The sequence below is a fragment of the Corylus avellana genome, chromosome 1 (assembly GCF_965113065.1).
Source record: "Corylus avellana chromosome 1, dhCorAvel1.hap1.2, whole genome shotgun sequence".
Lineage (NCBI taxonomy): Eukaryota > Viridiplantae > Streptophyta > Magnoliopsida > Fagales > Betulaceae > Corylus > Corylus avellana.
The window spans coordinates 39,913,387-39,927,180 of NC_142490.1; the positions used below are offsets into that span (position 1 = coordinate 39,913,387).

The 13,794-nt window shown below is 37.9% G+C and overlaps 1 pseudogene; it reads left to right on the plus strand.

The window, feature by feature from the left end:
* Positions 1 to 2,182: 2,182 nt before the first annotated feature.
* LOC132169775 (glutamate receptor 3.5-like) lies at positions 2,183 to 8,793 on the plus strand (annotated as a pseudogene).
* The last annotated feature ends 5,001 nt before the right edge of the window (positions 8,794 to 13,794 follow it).

A 13,794-nucleotide genomic window follows, 5' to 3' on the forward strand; every position in this document is an offset into this window, starting at 1 on the left:
TAGAAGAATTCAATTAAAAGTATGACACACTTACAAAATCTTTGTAACCGACACCTATTCCTTGTACCAAGCAAACAACATGTTTAGACAGACTAAAAGAAGCAACATAAAAGACTTTAATACCATATTAAAAAATTAAAATATCAAAGAGTGAAAAGAGATCATTTTGAGAATAAGGAGAAAATAAAGAAAGATAAAATTTAAGGTATTAGTTCAGCGTTAAAGGCCTACATATCCTATTAGAATGCCAAATATGACTGTATTTTTATTGTATTTGTTGAAATAATGATTAAGCCCGGGTACCATGTTGAAGTTTGTGGGTAAATATAAAATACGAGAATAATAGCATAAGCAAGAGAGAAAAGAAAGATAAAGAATTACGGATAGTTCGGTGTTAGACAAATACGCTCATCGTTCCGAATACCATATATATAGGACTGAATTGTGTTCATTAACTTATTTATTTGCAAAATTGCTTGTGAATTCACTTATCCACGGAGATGAGTGAAAGATGAAATTAAGAATGATATATTATCATTTCTCATATTTTAAATATAAAAGGTACTGAGAGAGAATAATACAAAAATTCACAGTGGTTTGATATTAGAGTACTCCTACATCTATCGATATAATATACCCAATAAAATTACTTGTTTGCTATGTTGATTTGATATTATATATATTGTTTTACAAGAAGTCCTATTTATATATAGAGCATATGTGGACAATGTGGTGTAGGTAAGATAAGCCATAGAAGTCAATGGAGGTTTTCCACTCCTTTATGTATACGTGATATTGTAATGACTGAGAAATCGTTGAATGTTGAATCAAATACTCGAATTCCACTTCAAAAAAAAAAAAAAAAAAAAAAAAAAGAGCCATAGAAGTCAAATATTATAATTATGGTTAGAAATTCTATGGATCCTATTGAATACATTAAAATTGTAATCCTGAACAAATATGGAATAAAATGTTATGACTATTCTAACACGATTCTACATCTCTTGTCAATTTAATGCACCTTAATTTGTATCCTATTACGTACTCACATGGCCCCCATCTAACTAGTGCAAGGATGCTAAGTTAATTCATACTCGATTTTAAAGCTCAATTATTTGACTAGTCAAGCTTGAAGATTGAACAAATCAAAATTGGTTTGATATATTCATAGATAAACAAATAAAATTTATTTCATGTTTTATAAACATTATTACAACCAAAGGATATTTAATTAATTAGACAATTCTTTTAATATACTTAGAATTAATGTAGGTCATAGATATGTACTAACAGAGCAAATAGAAGTTTCTAAAGTAAAAATTGCATTAATTAATAGGTGTCTTGGCAAGGTGAAGAAAATCAAACATAAAAATTGTTTATAAAACATGAAACTGTCAGGTATTCCTCATACATCTATTAAGGTATTTTCCTAGGCAAGAGGATGTTGTTACTTGTTATATATTGATATTCTTTGATACGCAACCATTGATGGAATTAGAGGCTCCGTCTCGCAAGAGCCTGTTACTACTCATAAAAAAAAATTCAAACTCTCAATATTTTTACTTTTTTTACATCACATCAATCAAGTTTTGCAACAATCCGGGCCGCTAAACAGTTCCAAACCAATGCCAAACGGAACCAGAGAAATTTGACATCTCTATTGACCATTTCCGCTAGGCTTTCAAAGGTGTCTTTCCTCGAAGAATCACGTACAAAGCATACTACCCTTCCAAATTCAAACTTTCTCAATTAATGTCTAAGCCTTGTTAAATATCCAAACTGACGTTTGGAGACTTTAAGTCTAACAATGACTAATTAACGTTGGTGGATTCCCTTGATCATTGCCAAGAAAATTCGACTCCATACAAGACAAAGTCAAAGATGCAATATTCCACACTCATATTCTTCCAGATAACGCGTTTTCTTGTTCCTTCTCAGATGATGATCAACGGACGCACATAGAAGATGTTGATAAGGTTGCCAAAACAGTATTCGACGTCCCATCTGCCCTATGCAGTACCGTCAGATGCAAGTAATTAGCGGGGTTTCGAGAGCTTGGTTGCTCTTCCCCGCACTGATATTTGTTCTTCTTACTGTGATCTTCTTCTATGGAGCTGAAGCAAAAAATAACGAAGTTACGGGTGTAGGTGTTATCATTGATGTTAAAAGCCGTATGGGAAAAGAAGAGAAAACAGCCATGGAAATTGAAGCTCAAAACCACAACAAAAAGTCGAAGACTCACAAAGTGCTTCTCCATTTCCCGGACGACCTTAGAGGAGCTACAGTAGCTTCAATGGGTAAGTTATGTTTATAACTTAAGAGATCTTTCTTTCAATTATTTCTTTTTGTAAATCTAATAAATCTACCGTTAGATTTTTAGACTCGTGTAGGTTCCACAAAAATTTAATGGTAGATTCACCCATTCACTATACGAAAATAATTGAAAAAAATGATTTTATCATTTCTAATAACTTAATAGTTGTTAACTTAAAAATATTAATAAGATATATGAACACCGTTATATACAATAAAACACATTTTGCACTGTAAAATGATTTAAGAACATGCATGCCTGGCCACCCTAAAAAAAAAAAAAAAGGTCAAAAGAATGTTAAAGGCTTTAAGAAAAATAAAATGAGAGCCACATGTTACAAGGGCTTAGAAAAACAAATGACATACAATGTTTATTTTTCCTCTTTTTTATTTTCTTTTTCATTATCCTTAATATTGTGCATCTTGATTCTATCATTATTTTTGTATCTTTTATGTTTTATATGTTATTTTTATCGGACACCGTTGACTTTAATTAGTTGGTTGCTATTATATATGAGTTTCGATCGCTTATCATCATTTTGCCAGATTCAATTGTTCCTCATTTTAATATTAATAGAAAAGATTTACAGAATAAAAATATTCCCAGTTATTGCTTGCGTTGGAGAATATGCTATATATGTTTTTAATGTAGCATGGCAGAGTGAAAAGTTGATACCACACATACTAAACTTCACAACTCTTCTACAAAACTTGAAAAAATATAGGAACTATAGGAAAAGTGAAGAAAAAAACTCCTTCGGAGTATTCTTATTGACAATAATGAGTAGCCTTTATTACAAAATAGCCTCTATTAAACTAATGACAAACTCGTTTGAGCGAACTTGCTATCAAATGATTAGTAGCAATCTCGCTCCACCGAGGGTGCAGCAAACATGAAGCAAACTTTCTATTTGATTGCCACAGCATCTTGCTTGGGCAATCATTGAACAACAGTCGAGTAAAAATCTTGCCACAATTTTTATTTTAAGTTGTTGAGGTTCAATAGTGCCGCTCGATCTGCTCACTTGGATGGCTCTTAGAACATGCCTTGCGGGGTGTGATTTCGAATGCCATAAAAGGATTTGGCTTCCCTCACTGGACACCAATTAGTTTTTAGATGAGATAGTCAAAGGCCTAATCCAACAAATAATATCAGAGCTAGGGTCATGGGTTCGAGTCGTGATAGCGTCATGTTGAGGGAGAGATTGTTGAGGTTCAATAAATGCCACTCTGCTCACTTGGACGGCTCTTAGAACATGCCTTACGGGGTGTGATTTCGAATGCCATAAAAGGATTTGCCTTCCCTTAATGGATACCAATTAGTTTTTAAATGAGATTGTCAAAGGCTCGATCCAACATAAGTGACTAGTCTTGAGCAAGACTCAAGGGAACTCTTGGGTGCTTTCAAAATCAAAGGCCAACCCTCTAGAAGCTTTCTTCCTTCGCTTAAACTTGTCCATAAAGTCTAAGCAAAATAGTCTACACCATCCTCTCCTGGTTAGAAATAATTTTCCCTCAAATTCACCTAATATAGACCTTCACGCCATATACGAAAAGAACCCATCAAAATGACACTAGGAATGAAAGGCATCCCCAAGAATCATTCACCTTTCTCATTGGCACTCCAGCGCCTGGAGTTTTACATACATGCCCTACTTGTCTTACTGATGTAGCGTGATGTCATGGGTGCATAGACAAACAGCAAGAGAAGGAACAATATTGCTTAAAAACCTTGATTCTATCAAGGATCTAAAAAATCTTCTTAAAACGCTCGAGTCTATTTAGGGTTTGAAGAAAAAATATAGAAGAAACTCAACTTTGAACTTTTTTATTGAAAAAGACTGAATAAATATAAAAAATTACGTTCTTGAGGCTATAAGCATGTATTTATTGACCCCAAAACTCATAACCCTAGTAGTAATAGAAATTAGTCGGTTAACAACTTTACGTTGGTTGTTCAAATGGAACGTACCTCCGTTCAGATGGTCACAAAATAAAATTGAAATTGAAGTACGTAAACTGAAAACATAACATAGGCATTCGAACAGACGTCTCGGGAATTACTATGGAGAATTTTCGATGTTGGCCGTTAATTCGCTAGGCTGTTCGAACGGGGCATCGAATGGATGCCTCGAGAATTACTATGGAGACCTCCCGAGAGTGTCCTGTTCGCTTGACCATTTGGACGGGCTATCGAACGAAGGTTCCTACAATTGTTTTGATCGCTCATGAGTTTGTGCTCTCGACTTGATTCCTCTAGCGGAAACAGTTTCTTGGGCCCCCTTCACACTTACATATGCTCCAATCCTCCTCATGAATTCCCAAGCACTTTGATCTACATCACTTACTTATAGTAATTCTACAAAAGACCACAAGCCCTAAGTCAAAGGTACACACATTACATCCTCTTACTCTTACTTCAGCCCCCTACTCAGAGATAACCCTATTCACTTAGGCGTCAGAGTGTCTCCCACTAGTATTTACAACAAGTCATCCATGTGTCTTTGTTTTGCAAGAACTCTTGACCGGATTAAAGGGAGGTAATGAACCGTATCAAAAAAATTCATTGTCATTCATGGTGATTGTTTATAAAACAGAGACGGCTAAGAGTTACAGTCTAAGAACTAACTATCCTTTAATTAATTATAAACTCCCTTACATTTTCATTTACCAATTTGTTTCAGCATTCAATACTAAAATGTGCTAACAATGTACATTAATGGAATCTCTAAATTTTGGTATAACAGCTGAAGAATTCATTAGAGAGAAAAAGGTGAAAGTGATTATTGGCATGCACACATGGCAGGAAGCCGCTGTAGTAGCTGATGTTGGAGGGTAAGCTCATGTTCCAGTCATTTCGTTTGCAGCACCAGCCATCAACCCACCCAAAACGTCACTTCGTTGGCCTAATTTGATACAAATGGCTAAAAATGGTTCTGAGCAAATAAAGTGTATTGCAGATATTGTTCAGGCCTACAATTGGCAAAGGGTCATAGCCATTTATGAAGATGAACCATATGGTGGCGATTCCGGCAAGTTAGCAGTTTTATCTGAGACTCTCAGAAATGTTGGTTCGGAAATTGAGTACCGTTTGGTTCTCCCACCACATTCTTTGGTGTCCGACCCGGAACATGTTGTCCATGAAGAGCTGGATAAGCTCCTGAACAAAACAAAGTGTCGGGTTTTCATAGTTCTTCAGTCATCATTAGAGATGGCGACTCATTTGTTCAGAGAAGCCAAGCAGATGGGACTCGTAGGAAATGACTCAGCTTGGATTATTGCAGACAACATTGCAGATTTGCTGCACTCTGTTAATGACCCTGTTATATCCTCCATGGAAGGTGCATTAGGAATCAAGACTAACTACTATTCTGAGGATCACCATTTTCATTCACACTTTCAGAAAGTTTTCACAAGTGAATATCCGGAGGAATATAACTCCGACCCTGGAATTTATGCCCTGCGAGCATACGACAGCATTGGAATTGTTATACAAGCGGTAAAGAAAATGGCAAGTAACATTACTAGTACTCCAAAGATGTTGTTAGAGAATATGTTGTCAAGCAATTTCTCTGGTTTAACTGGAAAAATACATTTTGAAGCAGGCCAGCTCACAGACACTAATAATACATTGACGATTATTAACGTTGCTGAGAACAATGAGAAGGGATACGAGGAAATAGGCCTTTGGACACCAGAGCTTGGTTTCAGAAAAAGTGAAGAGAAAAATGGAAGTGAAAATGTTTTTAACACCCTGAAAACTTTGGCCGGCCGTCAAGTAATTTGGCCTGGGCACTTAAACCGGACTCCGAAAGGTTGGGAAATGCCTACTTCTGCAAAGCCACTGAAAATTGGCGTCCCGGGAAGAGCAACATTTGAGAAGTTTGTGAAGGTTGAGTATGGGGAGAAACAGAACAAATATGATGGTTTCTGCATTCAAATTTTCTTGAAGGTGAAAGAGCTCTTAGGGTATGATTTGCCTTTTGAATTTGTGGCGTACAATGGCACCTACGACAACCTGGTTTATCGCATCTATAACAAGGTAATAACTTTAATTTTCTAGAACTCCTTTAAATCACATTTGGTAAAATTGCAATTCGACATTTAAAATTGTTGTTCGACCTTTCAAATCCTACTTTTTTAATAAAGACATGCTTCCTTACCGGTTTAAATATGTAGATATTTTCATGTTTTCAAATTGCTATTGTGGTGTCGAACAAGATACTTTTCTCAATTTTGTATAAACATTTTTTTGGCCTGTATAATTATATCCCACCCATTTGTATTGTGTTTTAAGTACCAGCTGAACACGCCCAAGTAGAATAATCATAGTTGGTTAACTTTAACTTGGTGAATCTTTTTTCCTTTATTTTTTTCTCTTTTACAATTATTTGTTCTAAGTAGGATTTATATATATGCATGGTTGTGATGTGGATGAAAATATCACAATAAAAAGACTTATGATGCTGTGATCGGCGACGTGACTATACTTGCCAATCGGTTGCAATATGCGGATTTTACACTTCCGTATGCTGAGTCTGGTTTGGCGATAATAGTTCCAGCAAAACCAGAAGGGTCACCATTGACGTTTACCAAGCCTTTCAGCTGGAGCATGTGGGCGGTGACCGGTGCGCTCTTGCTGTACACAATGATCATTGTTTGGCTCCTTGAGCGCCAATCCAATCCTGAATTTGGTGGCACATGGAAGAATCAGATTAGCACTGCACTTTGGTTTACCTTCTCTTCTCTATTCTTTGCTCATAGTAAGTATCAATATACAGAAAATTCTCTCATCTTTTCTCTCTCCCAAAACCTTCTAGTTTTCAAATTCGAGTATGTCTCACTTGCTAGAATACAAACTTTGAGGACATTCTCGTTTGACTTGTTATAACTCAGGCTCCGTTTGTTACGACGTAAAATGCTTTCCGTCGGAAAATATTTTATTGAGAAATGATTTCTTAAAAAACATTTTACGGTGTACGTTTGGCGTGTACGGAAAATGACAAATTATATATATATATATATATATATATATATATATATATATATATATATATATATATATATATATTAAACTCTGAATTACGAAAATGTCTCGACCAAGTCTTAAGGTGTCCAAACCGAGTCCTGCAAGGACCCCACTGCGACTCACCTTGGACCCACCCGGGCCCCGCGTAGACCCTATCAGGACCCCTTCAGGATCAGCCCGAGGCCCTAGCAGGACCCACCCAAGACCCGACATTGACATTTCGTAATTTAGTGTTTAAAAGTCTTGACTGGGTCCTGGGTGGGTCTTGTTAATGTCTGTCAATTTGAAAATGAGATGCTCAAAGTCGAAAAATGGTTTACGGTTTGGAAAATAGTTTTAAAAACTGTAAACCATTTTTCGAAAGTTAAAGAAGAATTTACGGTCAAAGGGAAAATATTTTCCGTTGACTATTATTTTACGTCGCACCAAACACCCGAAAATACGGAAAACATTTTTCATAAATCATTTTACGATGAAACAAACGGAGCCTCAATGCATACCAATTCGTCGGAGTTTGACTCAATAATGAACCTTAAGAACATTTCATTTTTTTCTGTTTTCTGTTTCTGTTATTACAGAAACATTGGTTTACTTATGATTTAAAAGCACTCATAATACCAGATGAGTTCATTTTGCAGAGGAGAAAGTACACAACAACTTAACACGTATGGTTGTTGCAGTGTGGCTCTTTCTGGTGTTGATCCTAACCTCGAGCTACACTGCTAGTCTGTCTTCATTGCTCACAGTGCAACAACTGCAACCAAATGTTACAGATATTGAGTGGTTGAAGAACAACAACTTGAAAGTTGGCTGTGATGGCGATTCGTTCGTACATAAATACTTGCAGAATGTGCTTAACTTCAAGCCAGAGAATATCGTGAATGTCAGCAGTGAAGACGGCTTTTCCTTTTCCATCCATCCATTACTGGCTGATTTTTCACTCTTTTGAAATCTTCTTTTGCTCCCCCATTCAGGCCTTCCAGAAAGGCTCGCCATTTGCGAGGGACTTTTCTGTAGCCATTCTAAATCTATCCGAGAAGGGGGATTTGAAGTCACTGCAAGAGAAATGGTTGACTCCCTCACATGAGTGCTCACCCAACATAACTTTCAGCGAACCTCAAAGACTGAGCTTCCCGAGCTTTGAGGTTCTCTATCTACTATCTGTTGCCACCTCTGCCATTTGTCTTGTACTGTCGGTAATATGTCATCGGCGGCAACATCAAGTTGCCTGTGAAGGCCGAAACGTTACTCCGGGCGATGAGAGCGTTTGGAAGATGGTTAGACTCGTAAGATACTTGAGCATCAAGAATCCACGAAGAACTCCAGCTTTGGCAGACACAGATGACAGCTTATTGAAGAAAACAGCTAAACTTGTAAAATACTTTTATGTCAAGAACCGAAGAAGCGCTCAAACTCGGACAAATACATTGGGTATGAATGAGACACATTAGATGAAACGAATGTTCATCGAGGTGGGAGTTCATCATGATGTAAACGAATAAGTTCATTTGACGATCCGCTTAATACTTGTTCGTATAAACTTGACTTGAATTCGATTCGTTTAACAAATGAGCCTATTGTGAACATAAAATTAGGCTCAATTATTAAACGAGTTATATTCATATAAAATCAACTCGTAGAAGCTCATATAAACTCGTATATATTTATTTTTATTATATTATTTTAATTTCGTAGTTAGAACTTCTTCGGTATCTAGGAATTCTCTTTCTAATGTAATATATATATTTTGCATGGTTAATGTCAGTCTAGATATAAACATTTGTCATTGTTTGTACATGACTGTTTTTGTATGTATAAATGTGTGCACAGATAATGAATTTATATACCTACTATAAAACACATATATAGGTATATAAATTCAAGATTAGATTATTTAAAGTTTAAGTTAATTTATTAATTAATTCAAATGATAAAATATTAACTAATAATTAATTAACTAATAATCAATATGAATTTACAAAAAAAAAAAAAATCATAATATTTACTTTATATAAGGAATGAATAAATTAACTAAAGAGCTCGTGAACAAGTTCAAGATTGTTCCAATAATAAATGAGCTAAGTTTGAACAAATTATCTAACTCAGTGACAAGTTCGAGTTCAACTCATGTTCGAAATAACATTAAATAATCAGAGTTTTGAACATTCAATATTTGGCTTGACTCGACTCAACTACAGCCCTACTTTCTGGCCACCTATAGCACCTTTCATTCTTCGCCTGCCAGCATAGACTAAAATGTTATGGATTCCTGAATGTTAAGGAGGATCACACAGATGAAGGCTGAGAATAAAATTTCCTGTGTAGGCCATGTACCAATATAATATTTCTTCATAGGCACATGCATCACAGTAACAAAGATATAAAGCTAGTTTGCAAATCCCTTTCACAGTTAATGACAATCACTCAGCTTTCTCAAGTTCTCATTCAACCAAACATATTATATTCTACAAATCGTCAGAATTTATAAAATGATTCCTCTGGGTGCAAGTTTAACTGTCAAGTGTCAGTAAGATACACACGCATGCATACACAAAGTAAGAGGCATGCAAATTAAGATTCCTCAATCAATCCCGGCTGCTACTTTCATCAGTTAAATTCGAAATGATTAAGAACTCAAAGCACTAAAAATCCACCGGACAAGCTCCAGAGGAACATGATTCCCAGTGTTAGACAACAAATAATATCTAGAAACTCATCAGTGTCTTCCTCTATGAATCAATACTAGCTCCAGCAGAGAACTTCAATAAATCAATGGCTTCTAGTTGTATACTTCTGGTGCATACCGATTTTTGTGAAATCCGAATGCCTTCTTACTCTGGGCACACACCTAGGCTACTGGTAGCCTCTTCCTCTTCCACGTCCACCCCACCCTCTCCCTCTGCCTCTAGTCCCACTTCTCCCACCATGAGACAAATCTTCCACTGCTCTATTAACTAGTTGGTTTTGCAAACAACCAGCTCCACGGCCCTTTTAGAAGGCACGTTGCCGGATCCATTAGCAGCAGTAGCAGGTCGCTTCCCTCTGTACACAAAGTTCACACAAGATATAAATGTGTCCACCATAAAGAGAGAGAGAGTGAAGGGAGCAGGGGAGGAAGAAGATAATCAGGAAGAGCTCTCGTACCCAGTTGTGGCGGGAACAAAAGGTTTTGTTGCTTCTTTCCAAGATAGGTTGATACTTTTATCTCCAATAAACAAGGGTGTTTTTGAATGTAATGGCTGGATATAGAAATGAAATATCAGTTTTTACAGTAAATAAATAAAAGACCATATATATAGACGCAAAACCTTTGTTCCTTTGCACCTTTGTCATTGCCAAAATGTTATTACATGTCTGCAACCCAGCGGTTGTATTCTGCTTTTAAGTTTCCTGCACATTAAATGGAAAATATGTAAGATAAATGATGACAAAAAAGCTCCTACAGAAAATAGGATCTCCTGAGAACAAACTCACAACGTTATTCTTTGCTTCATCAGATTTGGCAGCTACCATAGCTTTGTTGTGGTCAGCCATTCCCCAAGTTAATTTCTTCATGGTAGCCCTAATCAACTCCTCAACATTACTCAACCTGCAAAATCAATTGTAACAAAATCATCCACAAAGAAAAAGTTGCAACTTTGTAAAAGTAAACCATATATTATACTGCCCATCTGATGTAGATCGAAGTGTTTGGGATTTCATGAAGAAGACGGGAATGGATGGTAGTGTGAAAATACCCCGGAAGATGGTGACGCGATCCCAGACTCGCGCTGCAGAAAAGGGAGTTCCTAGAACTGCGATCGATCGCATGTTGATTGCGATCGAGCGCCTTGGAGTAGCAATCGAGCGCACAATGCCTGCGCTCGAGTGTCCAACCCCTGGAAATATGATGTCCGTCTCTGGTATTGTAACCGATACCCCTCTGTAACTGCGAACGATCGCATGCTCGAGGGCACCTAGCCTCTGGAAGTACGATCGAGCCCAACCATGCTTGCGATCGAGCACACTCGGGGCACTATGTTACTTTTCCGCATTTTATTAAGTTTAAACCGACTTTCTTTCCTTGTTTTGCTAGTATTAGGGTCTTGAAAGTCCCTATTTCGTGTTTTAGTTCTATTAGGAGTATTGGAGGCTATAAATACATGCTTATAGCCTCTAGCAAACTCAGTTTATGAATGATATTTGGTTTTCTCAATAAGAATACTCAGAGTTGAGTTTCTTCATTACTTTTCCTTAAATTCATGGATAGCATCTATTGATTTGAGAAGGTTTCTTTGATTCTTGTGATAGTCTCACAATCTTAGGAATATTTACCCCTTCTACTTGTTGTTTTCTTGTTCATCACTATCCATTGCTGCATTAGATGGTATCAGAGCCTGAGTTTCTTTCCATGGCGCCAAACACAAGAGGAAGGGGTAACCGCTATGCAAAGTTGGAGAACGTGTATGAACGTGAGGACTTAGTTCGTGGAGAACAAGCGGTGGCACAATGGGAACTTATGGAGGACACAATCGCAGAATTGAGCGCGCAACTTGCAATCGCCAATACACAATTGGCCAATCCAGAGTTCCACCGTGTGCATCGCCATCAACCCTCACTGCCCGGCTTGGATGGGGAAGACGAACATGGTACGGAGAATGACGCTGGGAACCCTTTTGTAGGGTGCAGAGTACACGGCCATCAACCCCATGTACAAGCCTATGCCAATCGATGGGAGAGCGGTTTCAAACTCGATATTCCTGAATTCCACAGGGGTCTTCAACCCGAAGAATTTTTAGACTGGGCAGCGGCAGTTGGAGAAATTCTTGATTTCAAGGGGGTGCCTAAGGATCAACGAGTTTCTTTGGTTGCAACCAAATTCCGGGGAAGAGCTGTGGTGTGATGGCAGCAATTGAAGCAATCAAGAGAGCAGTAGGGCAAGAAGAAAATCAACAGATGGGAGAAACTGTTGAAGCATATGCGACCAGCCTTTTTACCCTACAATTATACACAAACCATGTATCAAAAGCTGAAAAATTTGAGCAAAGGTTCGAAGTCTGTGGATGAATACACGGAAGAATTCTACAAGTACCTCACACGTGAGGATCTAGCCGAAACAAACGACCAACTAGTGTCACGATACATTGGAGGTTTGCGCCAACAAATTCAGGATTCCCTAAACCTCTTTGATCCCCCTAATGTGTTTGAGGCCCATCAAAGGGTCTTTTGGAGGATTCGGTGGAGGAACTGGGGGAAGCACAAACTGGTCAAGTGGGCAATTCACGAGGCGCAGCACCACTCCAACTTCAAACGAAGGCCGTACCCCAACCACCACAAGACCACCGACCCGAGCCGCAACATCCATTGGGCCTAAATGTTTTAATTGTGGCGAACTGAGCCACCGAATGGCGGATTGCTGCAAAGGGGAAAGGTATGGTAAGGGACTACTCATCTACTCGGGAGACGCCTTCAGAGGACAAGGCGAGGAAGATGAGAAAGAAGCAGTTTTCGACGACTATGATGGGGTTGATAAAGAATTTGTTACCGAGGATGACAGCCCTCTATTAATGCTTAGGAGGGTGTGTTTTACACCTTGGAAGGTAAAAAGAGACGATGGCCAGCGTCACAACCTTTTTCAGACGACATGCACAATTGGGAGCAAAGGGTGCAAGCTTGTCATTGATGGGGCCAGTTGTGAGAACGTAGTAGCGGAGGAAGTAGTCTGAAAATTGGGCCTTGGGACGGAGAAACACCTTGCACCATATCGCTTGGAATGGCTCAAGAAAGGAAACGAGGTAATAGTATCCAAACGTTACCTTGTGAATTTTTCGATTGGAACTAAGTATAAAGATGAAACATGGTGCAATGTGGTGGCCATAGATGCATGCCATTTATTACTTGGAAGGCCATGGCAATATGATCGGAGTGCTCATCACGACGGGAGAAAGAACACCTATAGTTTTTTGGTGGACAATATAAAACTTACTCTCCTCCCAAATCTAAAAGAAGATTCCAAACCTTCTAAAGGGGCGGGTCAAACGTTGTTAGCCAAGCATGAGTTCATTAAGGAGATGCTCGATTTAGATTGTGTGTACCTATTATATGGCAAGGAGTGTGGTTCCACGGAGGAAATGCTAGTTGCAGTAAAGGGTTTGTTAGAAGAATTTTCAGATGTGTTCCCAGTAAAGTTACCCAAGGATCTACCACCTCTTCATGACATTCAACACCAAATCGACTTGGTGCTGTTAAGTGCTAAAATATTCATATTTTTAGCCCTTAACTTACATGTTTTAATCATTTAGCTTTAGTTAATTTATGTCATTTTAGTTATTTTATGTGTTTTCCTTGATTTTGTAGGTCATTGGAAGAAAAAGAAGCCATCTCCAAAGTTTTGGACTTAAAAAGAGCTATTTTGAAAATTGGGAGGCTCTGCTAGAGCGATCGATCACAGGGGAGCTGCGATTGAGTGCACT